Genomic DNA, 12474 nt, shown 5'->3' on the forward strand with positions numbered 1-12474 from the left:
CATTCCTCTGGTGTTCCTAAGGACAGACAAGAGTTTCTTAGGCTCTCCAGCCCTTTATACTGGCATGACCGGGATTCAAACTCAGGGCCTATGTGTCCAGGTTGGCCTATGACTTCGTTAACAGCCTGGCAGCCTTCAGCAATGCTAGGTGACATACAGGTTGCAGCCTTGTCATTTGGACCCAGGATGGTCACCATGCAAGTAAGGAAAACCAAGAAACCGCCATCCATCCACAGTTTGTGACTTTTTTTCACTGCCGTTTTCATTTTGTTTTCCTGTCAACCCCCGAGGCCTGGGATCCCAAGATGGGCTATGGGTCCAGATATTACACCATCCCAGCCTAGGGTGATATTAGTTGAGGCAGAGTTGCCACGACCTGAGTTCAATCCCTGTGCTTGGCAATAAATAATGAATGAATGAATGAGTGAATGAATAAATAAATGAAATAATTTTAAAATATTAAAAATAGTCGGGCACCAAAGGCTCACGCCTATAATCTTAGCTACTCAGGAGGCTGAGATCTGAAAATCGCAGTTCAAAGCCAACCCGAGCAGGAAAGTCCTTGAGACTCTTATCGACTCTTATCTCCACTAAACCACTATAAAACCCGAAGTAGCGAAGTAGCGCTGTAGTTCAAGTGGTAGAGTGCTCGCCTTGAGCTGAAGAGCCCAAGGACATCTTCCAAGGCCAGAGTTCAAGTCCCATGATATATATATATATATATATATATATATATATATATATATATATATATATATATATATATATATATATATATATTACTAATGAAGCTCTCTGGCTTGGAATTCATGCCTTTTTTTTTTCTGCCAGGCCTGGGAATTGAACTCGGAGACTGGGTAACTCTAATGCACTGTTGGGGACAGAGAAACTTACCCGCTTTGAACACAAGCAATTCAGGCCTGTTCCCTAGGCCTGAATTCAATCCCCAGCCCTGTTAAAGTAATATTCATCCACATTTGAAATAATGATTAATATCTACATACTTATGCTTATTGCATATTGCTTTGAGTATATTTATTTTACTTTTTGTATTATTCATTCCTTCATTATTTTTGTTGACTATTATTATACTTATATGTTAAATTGATTACCTCTTCTGAGAACTATACAGATTTACATATGCATTATATATCTTACTTCAGACCCAGGACATTCACAGAAATTCTATAGTAGATCATCCCATGCATAGAAAAACAGAATGAATACATCAACCAAAGTCTAATTTATCCATAGGTACCCCAGTGGCTCACATCTGTAATCCCAGCTACTCAGAGGTGAGAAGTGGAAGATTAAGTTTCAAAGCCAATCCAAGCAGAAAAGCCTGAGAGATGTCATCTCCAATTAACTGGCCAAAAACCAGGCAACAGGGATGGCTGAATTGGTAGAAAATCAGCTATGAAAAACAAAGCCAAGAAAGAGCAAGCTGAGTTCAAGTGCAGGGAGAAGGGGTTTGGGGCATAAAGGGGAGAGAACTCCTCCAAAAACAGAGAACAAACAACAGTACACAAATCCCACCTAATTTAGGGTACCAAACAAAGGGAAAAAAAGATCAAGCTTGTGCAGTTGTATAACTTTACATGATCACATATGTTCTTAGGTACACTTCAAAGCTATGTTTCTACTAATACATATGTATATGTTAATAATGTATATGTTGTGTATATATATTAATAATGTATATATATGTGAATAAACTAAGAAACCAGCCAATGAATAAATACTTCTGAATTAGTGCCTTAACCATGGCATTATAAATTATTTGTACTAAAATTATATTCCAAGTTTCTTTCTTCAGAATCAATCTTTAAGACGTTTGTTCATGTGCCAGGCACATGAGGCCCATGCCTATCATCCTAGTTACTCAGGAGGCAGAGATCTGAGGATGGTGGTTCAAGGCCTGCTCTGGCAGGAAAGGCCATGAAACTCTTATCTCCATTAAACCACTAGAAAACTGGAAGTGCTGAAGCAGTAGATTGCACGCCTTTGGTCTGAAGAGCACAGGGATAAAGCCCAAGCCGAGAGTTCAAGCCCCACCACCGAAGAAAGAAGTTTGTTCATACAAAATTCTAACGTTCTAAGCTTTAGGAAACTTTTCTTCCAGGGTCTTATGCTCTTTAGGCAACTACTCCACTGCTGGGCTACATCCCAGTCCCAATGTTTTTGTTTTTAATTTTACAATCCAGTTTATTCCCAAAATGCTTAAAAGTTCCTACTCTCCTCACACAAGTGAGTTTTTATCCACAAACCCAACCTTTTGTGGTATGAAGACACCCTAGTGTATTTCGTGGTAGGCACTGAGGAAAACTCACACAAATTGCAGACAGTTTATAATTACAAAAGTAACTCTGAATAGAAAAAACATCAGTTGCCAGGTGCCGATGACTCAAGCCTGTAACCCTACCTACTCAGGAGGCTAAGATCTGAGGGTCACAGTTAAAAGCCAGCCCAGGCAAGAAAGTCCATGAGACTCTTATCTCCAATAAACCACTAGAAAACCGGAAGTGGTGCTGAGGCTCAAGAGGTAGAGTGCTCGCCTTGATCTGAAGAGTGCAGGGACAGCGCCCAAGCCCAGAGTTCAAGCCCCAGGACCAACCAAAAAAAAAAAAAAAAAAGAAATAACATCAACTCTCCCAACCTTCTAGGGAGAAATAATGTCCTCATTTTCATTCTCACTCTTCATGGCAGATGAAAAAAATAGAAACACCAATGTGCTATGCTAAAATGCAAAAGTTTACACCCCTTTTTTGAAAAACTCTCATGTTTTAAAATCAAAATGTATCAAATAAAGGCAAAGTGAACTTTAAAAAAATATTAAAAATGCTAATGAAGCTCCCTGGCTTGGAATGTGTGACATTTTTTTGTCTGCAAGGCCTGGGATTTGAACTTGGGGTCCAGGTACCTCTGTTGCACTGTGGGGGAAGGGGAAGCTCACTGTGCTAGAAGACCAGAAAGTCAGGCCTGTTCCCTAGGACTGAATTCAGGCCCTAGCCCTGTAAAACATACTCCTTATATACATTTTAAAGATAGGTTTGAACTTCTATACAGATGTTCATTCTATATTATGTTTGGTGTAGTTATTCATTGTATTTTTTGTTTTATTCATTTATTTGACATTAATTTTATTGACTGTGATGATACCTAACCATGTATTATATACCTAACCATGTATACCTAACATCCTATCACATAGCATTTAGTTTTGTAGACTTGTTATCCATCATGCCTGACACCCAGCACTCTCACAGAAACGAAAAACAGATGTCACACTTGGCTTCTAACTCCAGGATGAAATTTTTGTCAGGAGCTGAGATCGAGCATCAGGGGTGACCAAAATAGCCATAGATGGATAGGCAGGTGGTAGTATATCAATAAATTTGTATTAGTACAGAGTGCCATAGCCATGTATCTAGTATTCAATGAAATCTACTACATCCCTACCAAGTCTTTGGTATTTGTTATGCCTCAATTGTAGGAATATTATTCTTTTTGTGCCTAATTAACCATTAATTAAATTCAATATGCATCCTAGGATTATTGTGTCTAATTTGAGACTAGACCGCTGCACGGACTACTCATTCAATCATGAGTTGGATACCACTCCATCTGAACTTGTATGAATGGGCAGGAGTCTCTTGGGATCTTCTGCCATTGGTAGGTGTCAGGACGGGGATTTGAACTCAGGCATTCTGTTGTGTGGTTGGCCTATGGCTTTTCTGACAGCCAGCCAGCCTTCAGCAATGACAGGTCACCTGTGTGTTGAAGCCATGTCATTCAGACCTATGATGGTCACCGTGCAAGGAACCAAAGCCAAGAAACCACCTACCATGTGCGGCTCGCGGCTTTTTTTTTTTTTTTTTTGGTGCCATTTTCATTTTGTTTTCCTGTCAGACCTCGGGTCTTAGGATTCCAGGATCAGCTTTGGTTCCGGAGGGTAGTGTGATAGAAGCTTAGGCAGAGCTGCCACGATCTGAGTTCAAGCCACATGCATGGCCAAAAAAAAAAAAAAGAAAAAGAAAAGAAAAAAGAAAAAAAATAAGACAACTAAAAAAAGTAAAAAAAAAAAAAAATTACTTAACTCCCTGGTTTGCAATTCGTGGTATTTTTTTCTGCCAGGCCTGGAATTTGAACTCAAGGTCAGGGTAAATATGCAGCACTGTGGGGGAAGGAGAATCTCACCATGCTTGAAGAGAGAAAGTCAGGACTGTTCCCTAGGCCTGAATTCAAGCCTCAGTCCTTGAAAACATACTCTTTATATAGATTTTAAAATAGGATTTATACTTCCATACAGATATTCAGTCCATATCATGTTTGATGTGGTTATTCATTTTATTTCTTGTTTTATTCATTTATTTACCATATATTTTATTGACTCTGATGACACCAATACCATTTATTACATTGTTTACATCCTATCACATAGCATCTAGATTGGCAGATGTAGTCTCCATTATGCCTGACACCCAGGACTCTCCCAGAAAAGGAAAACATGTGTCACACTCAGCTTCTTACTCCAAGGTTAAATTTTTGGCAGTGCTGGGATCTGAAGTCAGTTTCTAGCAGGCCCAATTCATGAATGGGTGAGTGTGAGTGCGGCAGCAGCTAGACAATTAAACTGTCAGGTGGTTCCCACATACTGAGATCGAGTCCCAGGTTTGGCCAAAACAGCAATATATGAATAGCCAGACGGTGGTATACAAATAAATATATATTGGTAAAGAGTGCCAGAGCTGTCTATCTATGACTGAATGACCTCTACTACATTCCGACCAACTCTTAGGTATTTATTATACTGCCATTGAAGGAATATTATTCTTTCCATGCTTAATAAACTATTAATTAAGATCAATCAGGGGCTCGGAAGGTGGCTCAGTGGTAGAGCGCTCGTCTTGCATGCATGAGGCCTGAATTTGATTCCTCAGCACCATATAAGCAGAAAAAAGAAAAACCTGGAAGTGGTGCTGTGGCTCAATGAGTAGAGTGCTAGCCATGAGAGAACAGCTGAAGGACATTGCCCAGGCCCAGTTTTCAGGCTCCATGACTGGACGCCCCCCTTCCCCCCAAAAAAGATCCATCAGCATCCTAGGATTATTGCATCCAATTTTAGACTTGAGTGATGCACAAACTACTCTCTCAATCGAGTCTCTTGTGATCTCCTGCCATTGGTAGTTGTCAGGACTGGGATTTGAAAATGAGGCCTATGTTGACAGGTAGGCCTGTAGCTTTCCTGATAGTCCACCAGCCTTCAGCTATGGCAGGTCAGGTCCACTTTGCAACTGAGTCACCGTGCAAAGAAAAAAAAAAGCTTGTGACTTTTTGTGCTATCCCACTTTTTATTTCGTCCTGCAAGCCCTCTGGGCCTAGGATCTCAGGACTGGCTGTGGGTCTGGAAGATGCACCCCAGCCTAGGGTGATTAAAGCTGAGACAGAGTTTCCATGCCCCAAGTTCAATCCCCATGGCTGGCAAAAGCAAAAAGAATAAATACAAAATTAATTAATTATTTAACTAAATAAAAAAAATCTCCCTGGTTTGAAATATCTGCTAATTTTCTTTCCTAGCCTGGGATTTGAACTCAGGGTCTTGGTATATCTGTAGCAATGTCAGGGAAGGTTCAGAATTGCCAATACTTGAGTTCAAACCCCATGCCAAGCCAAAAATAAAAAATTAAGTCACTGACCTTGGCACGGGGAGCAATTGTGGAGATTGGAGGGAAGGGATGGTAGGAGGAAAACAAAGGAGGAAGCAACAATGCTCAATAGGAAATGTACTCATTACCTTGTTCATGTAACTGTAACTCTCAGTACAACATTTTTACAATTAAAAATGTGCAAAAAAACCCGAAAAGATATAATGCTCAGAGAAGCATTTGGGGCGTAAGGGAAAGATGTCTAAATAGCTGTACAAAATTCTACACTGCTTTGCTTTTAATGCTCAGTATGGAACTGAATAAACATAACTCCTTCCATTAAAAAAAATCAAGTCACTGTCTTGGAACTGGGCCAGTATTTCTGCCATTGCTGGGATTTGATTGCATTGCCCAGTAACTCTTTTGCAACAAGGGTGAAGGTGAAGCTCACTTTACTTGAGGAAAAGAAATTCAGGCTAGAGTTCCCAGGAACTAAATGAAGGCCCTGCAATGGAAAAAATATTTCCATGCATGTGTAATATATGATATATACTTACATATGTGTATTTATTACATATTATTATTTTTATTATTGATTTTGTATTTATTTGATTCATTTATTGTTTATTGTATTTAGTGTTATTGTACACATATTTTACATGTTGTACATGTATTATAAAAATATACAAAAAAATTAGGACATTGACTCATTTTTCATTAATATTATATTACGTGTTGAAACAAAATACATAATTAAATGGAGGTATTTGTCACAGTCTTAAGATGTTTAGAATCTGTCCCCAGTATGAGCCTTGTCTTACTTATCTATGGACATCTTCCTATAGGGATTTCTTTACATGATTTATACTCAGAAGCCTTTTCTTGAGGATAGGCAAATTGAGAGATAAAATTGCAAGGGTGGGGTTAAAATGTGGCTTAGTGGTAAAGACCTCCCTCAGCATGCATGAATGCCAAGATTTGAATTCTCAGAGCCACATACTCAGAAAAAGCCAGAAGCTGTGGAGTGGCTCAAGTGGTACAGTGCTAGGCTTGAGAAAAAGAAGCTCAGAGACAGTACCCAGGCCCTAAGTTCAAGCCCCAGGACTGTCAAAAACAATAGGCTAGATGCCAGTGGCTCACTCCTGGAAACCTAGCTTCTCAGGAGGCTGAGATTTGAATACCACAGTTCAAAGACAGCCTACACAAGGAAAGCCTGTTAGACTCTTATCTCCAATGAACCACCAAAAGGCCTCATATGGTGCTGTGGCTCAAGTGGTAAAGTGTTCACCTTGAACTGAAGGGCTCAGGGACACTGCCCAGGCATGATACAAGACACACAACTGGAAAAAAAGTGAGGATTAATGAAAGTACTTTTTCTATTTGCTAATTATGAGAACATCCTGTGGAAAATGAACACAGATGTAACCAGAATTGGAGTCAGAGCTCAAGGTTCAAGTGAACACATCCATATACCCAGCTTCTCTGACTCTAGCATTATAACTTTGTGTCCTACAGGGTTCTGAAAGGTCCAATGTTGAAGAGATTAATATGATCCCCAAGCCCTTTGTGATAAGCAGTTGACTACTATTACAGTTCTGAAGCTAGCAGAGTACCAGTAGCTCAAGCCCATCACCCTAGCACAGGAGGCTGAGGTCTCAGGCTGAAGCCAGCCAGGGCAGGAAAGTCTATGACACTCTGACTTCCACTTCTGAAAGGTCAGATGTTCAAGAGCTTCCTGTGTTTCGCTTGGTGATGAGAAGTTACTCGCACTCTAAATGTTCTTATGATGTGTCTTTCCTGCTTCTATAGCTCAAGAATTCTAAATGTTCTTAGAATTCTTGAGCTATAGAAGCAGGAAAGACACATCATTGACCCATCCTGGGTTCAAATGAAGTTCTCAGGATCCAAGTCTTAGCCCTGTTGGCAGGAAGAACTCCACTAAAATACTATATTTGGAGGACAGTAAACAGTTTCAAAAGCCGGGCTAGGTGAAGAGACCTAGGCCTGCAGGATTACAAGGCAGAATGTACACACTCAACAGTGAAGTGAGCTGCAAAACCACTTCATTCATTCCAGGCACAGCCAGATAGGGGGAAACCTGAAATATTTGTTAGACTTACACTAGGGTCAGACTTTTCTCAACCTCTTCAAACAATGACTAATTAACCTTCCTCCCTCAGGTGAACCGAGCTTCAAGCTATCATTAGTTCATAATAGTGAGCCAGTTTAGTTGGGGAGAGGGCAGGAACAGAGTAGAAACACCATGCTCTCTGGTCTTAGGGAGTGGGTTTTTGACTCTCCATCTGTCAGAGTTGAAGGCCCTCTTCTACCTCTTCCAGGCCATTCTCCTTCCTTCATTCTCCACATCATTTATGCAAATCCCCAGTCCAAGGAGAGGCAATGCCCTTTCTCTTCTGCCTCCAAGCACCTGAGTTAGAACCTGGCTGTGCCCTCTTGGCTCTGGGGCCTTCGGATGCCTGAGAAGTGGGACAGAGATTATCTTCTTGCTCTGTGATTGTGTGAAGGCGATGCTGGTGTCCTGGCACACTGTAAAAGGCCTCATGACAGGATTGTTCCTTTCTTTCCTTCTAACGACCAAGATCAGCTTCATTTATCATCTATCTATGTATCTCTGTAATTATGTATCTATGTATCTATCTATGTATCTATGTATCCATGTATCTATGTATCTATGTGTCTATCTATCTATCTATCTATCTATCTATCTATCTATCTATCTATCTATCTATCTATCATCAATCTACCTACCGTGCCAGCTAGGTATCTTTTTGCCAGTTCTTGGGTTGAACTCAAGGCCTGGGCACTGTCTATAGCACTCTACTACTTGAGCCACAGCATCAATTCTGGCTTTTTCTGTGTATGTGCTATTGAGAAATCAAACACAGGGCTTCTTGCATGTTAGGCACTCTCACTAATCCACATTCCCAGCCCCCTCATCTTTTCTTAATGGTAATTTTTACTTAAGCATGCTTTCATTTCACGTTTAATTTTACGTTTAATTTTCTGAATACCGGTTACTACTATGAAACCTGATCTTCTCTTTCCCTGCCTCATTTGTGGCATTGGCCTCTTAATAAAATGTAAATAAAGGCTGCTAAAAGCTTAAGTGTGCATCATATAAAGACAGAGGCCAGGAACCCTAGAAGAGAAAAGAGATGCGCCTTAAGTGAAGGGAATGATGTAGTATGTACAATGAATATATCTGAAGAATAAATCAGTAAATAAAAGCAGAAGCATTACATGTGCTCTGTTTACATTCAGGGAGGTAATTTACACACATAAGCAGGTAGGGCATTGATTCATAAACTTGGCCTCCCCTTTTTGAATTTTCTTTTTGGCCATCCCTGGGCTTAAACTCAGGGCCCGATGCGTTCCTGAGCTGTTTTGCTCAAGGCTGAGGCTCTACCACCACCACAGCTCCAGCCATCTGGTTGTTAATTGGACATAAGCACCTCCCAGGCTTTCCTGCCTGGTCTGGACTGAATCTCCCACTCAGCTTGTTCTCTTAAAGCTCGAGCTCTACCCTCTGGGCCACTGCTCCACTTCTGGTTTTCTGGTGGTTTATTGGAGATAAGAGTCTCACAGATTTTCCTGGTCGAGCTGGCTTTGGATGGTGATCTCCTGAGGAGGTTTCAAGCGGCTTTTCTCAGGGATTCGCCGAGGAGCCTCTCCACACAAACCCTTAGTCTAAATCTCAGGAGGTACTAGAGAAAACAGAAACATGCAGTTGCTTCTAGTATTCTCCAGATATTTAAGGTTGGAGACACAAAACACTCATAATTATTAGATCATTTTATAGGCAAAAGGAGCAATGCAGACAGTATGAGGATCGCTCCAGCTTCGGTCCTCTCATCTTGAGACAGGAAATTCATTTCAGCTCAATACTAAGTGACAGAACTGGCATGTCCTGTGGAATATGCTCCCAAATCCTGTGACACTCATTTCTCACTTTTGGCTTCAAATCTGTGACCAGAGAAGATGAGGAGAGAAAATCCTTCTCAGAGAAAGTAGCTATAAAGAATATTGTGGTAGTTTACTTATAAATTCAAACTATTGGAATGATCCTGTTAAGAAGTCAGATTGTGCAGATTAAAAAAATGAAGAAGAAAAGTAAGGCAGGTGTCAGTGTAATCCCAGCTTCTTAAGAGGCTGAGATGTAGAGAATCTTAGTTTGAACCCAGCCAGCATAGGAAAGGACATGACATTTTTATTTCTAAGAGATCCCAGAAAAACCCAGAAGTGAGGCTGTGACTCAAGGTTAATGCACTACCCTTGAGTAAAAGGAATTCAGGTGCAACATCTAGGCTCAATGTTCAACCCCTGGACCTGCCCACCCCCAATAGAGCCTATACCTCCATGTCTTTGTGTATGTATGGATGTATTCCTATAGGCAAATCTCCAGAGTAGATATGATGAATGGCACCAAGCAAGGAATTTTTTTCAATACAATGATTTCATAACACAGAGACTACTTTTATGACAATGTATGTTCCAGGGCTCCCTTCACTGTTCCCAGTGTAGCCTGAGGGTTTCTCTGCATCCCAGGCCTGCTGGAAGAAGTCTCCCTCATTGTCTGTACAGGCAGACAAAAGGCCTCAGTCCTGTACAGCTTTGTAATAACAACTCCATCTAGGCCAATTAGATAGGATGAGTGTGGGTGGACTCTGAAGGCCAGGAGAAAAAGGCCTCTTTGCACTACAAGCTATCTTTCTTCCCAGTGCTCTGTTTTTACAGGAAGCCTTCATTTGTGCCACCTCCCGTGGCAGTCCAAGTTCCCTGCACTTATCCTGCCTTTGTGAGACTATATTCCGGTGCTCAGATACAGTGCTCAATATAATATATAATGAAATATATAATGAAATATTACATTGCTGGCAATGATAGGCCTATGATACCTCTCCTTGGTTTTCCGGAAGCTTGAGAAATCTAAGCACATGTCTGATATAACAAAGCTTCCTGTCATCTAGGGCTGGTGAAGATCATCAGGTTCTGAAATTTTGACCTCTCCTAATTGGGCCTTGGGTGGGTAGGTTTGGGGGTTAAACACAGGGCCTGGGTGCTGACCATAAGTTCAGTGGAGAAGTCCAGTGCTTTACCATTTTGTGGCAGAGCTTCACTTCTGGTCTATGTGTAAGTGTGTCTGTGTGTCTGTGTGTGTATGTCCATGTGTGTGCACACATACAGTCATGGAGCTTGAACTCAGCACTGTACCTAATTTCTCTCGTACAAGGATAGCCTTCTCTCACTTGAGCCACAGAACCACTTCATACTTCTTCTAGTGATGTGGTCCTGAGTAATCAAGCCCAGGGTTTCATATATGCAAAGCACTCTACCCCTAAGGCACCTTCCCAGCCTTGTATTTCAGGTTTGTTAGATTGTTTCTGTTTTTTTTTCTTTTTATGTTGTAGGTTGTAGGAGTTGAAGTCTGGGCCTGGGTGCTGTCCCTGAGCTCTTCAGTTCAAGTCTTGTGCTCTATCACTTGAGTCACAGCTCCACTTCAGGTTTTCTGGTGGTCCATTGGAGCTAAGTGTCTCAAGGACATTCCTGCCCAGGCTAGCTTTGAACCATGATCCTTAGTTCTTTTTTTTTTCTCCTTATTTAGAGAATACTTTATTAGTTTCTGTAATCAAACCCATGTAGATAAGACCTTACATATTTAATACAGTGCATTTACCCCTGTACAAATGGAAAAAAAATTAAGTTTAACATTTCTAGACCAATATGGCTATTAATTTCTGTACAATGCCAACTCAACACGGTAAACTGGGATACTTTTTCCAAAGTTGACAGCACAGGTAAAGTTTCCAAAAATTCAAATTATATATATATGTATATATATATATATAATTTTTATATAATATATATATATATATAATTATATATATATATAATTTTTACATATATATATGTATATATATATACATATATATACATACATATATATACATATATATGTAAATATATATATATATATATATATATATATATATATATATATATACCAATAATAGCAGTATGTTATGCATCAATAGCAGCAACAGCTTTTCCAGCTTTGAACCATGATCCTTAGTTCTCATCCTCCTGAGAACCTACGATGATAGTCATGAGCCACAAGCACCAAGCTTCTACTTAATGTTTCTTAGTGGTGAATTGGAGATAATAGTCTCATGGGACTTTTTGTGTCTGGGATAGTTTAGGACCCAGATCCTCAGATCTCAGCTTGCTGAGAAGGCAGGATGACAGACCTCAGCTATCGACCCCTAGGCCATGGCACTCTGCTGCAAAGGGATCCTTGGCTCCACGTGTGGAGTGCTAGCCTTGAGCCCAAGAGGTAAGGGGCAGAATCTAGGTCCTGAGATCAAGGTTCATGACTGAGAAAAATAAACAAAGCAAAACAATGGTCTGCAGGAGACAACTGACTAGTCTTCAGTAATACTTAATTTTGTCCCTTCCATGGGGATATATCTGAGCCTCAATATTCTTATCTGCATAAGCATCTCAGTTATGGAGCTCTTATAAGAACCAGATGAACGAATGCACCTGTGAAGGACACAGCACATGATACTGTTTGAAGGACTCAGCACACAGCATCATGTGAAAGACTCAGCACCCAGAACCCAATGCAGGACTCAGCACACTGTAACCTGTGAAGGACTCAGCACATAGCACCCTGTGCATTACTCAGCACAGAGCACCCTATGAAGGACTCAGCACATAGCTCTATTCCACAAGCTGTCATTAAAATCAGCGTGCTTTCTTCAGTATCACCATTCTTTGAGGAACATTTCACAAACCACAGAAGTTCACA

Source organism: Dipodomys spectabilis, unplaced genomic scaffold (assembly GCF_019054845.1).
Source record: "Dipodomys spectabilis isolate Male_0828 unplaced genomic scaffold, ASM1905484v1 ptg000556l, whole genome shotgun sequence".
In the NCBI taxonomy this organism is placed as follows: domain Eukaryota; kingdom Metazoa; phylum Chordata; class Mammalia; order Rodentia; family Heteromyidae; genus Dipodomys; species Dipodomys spectabilis.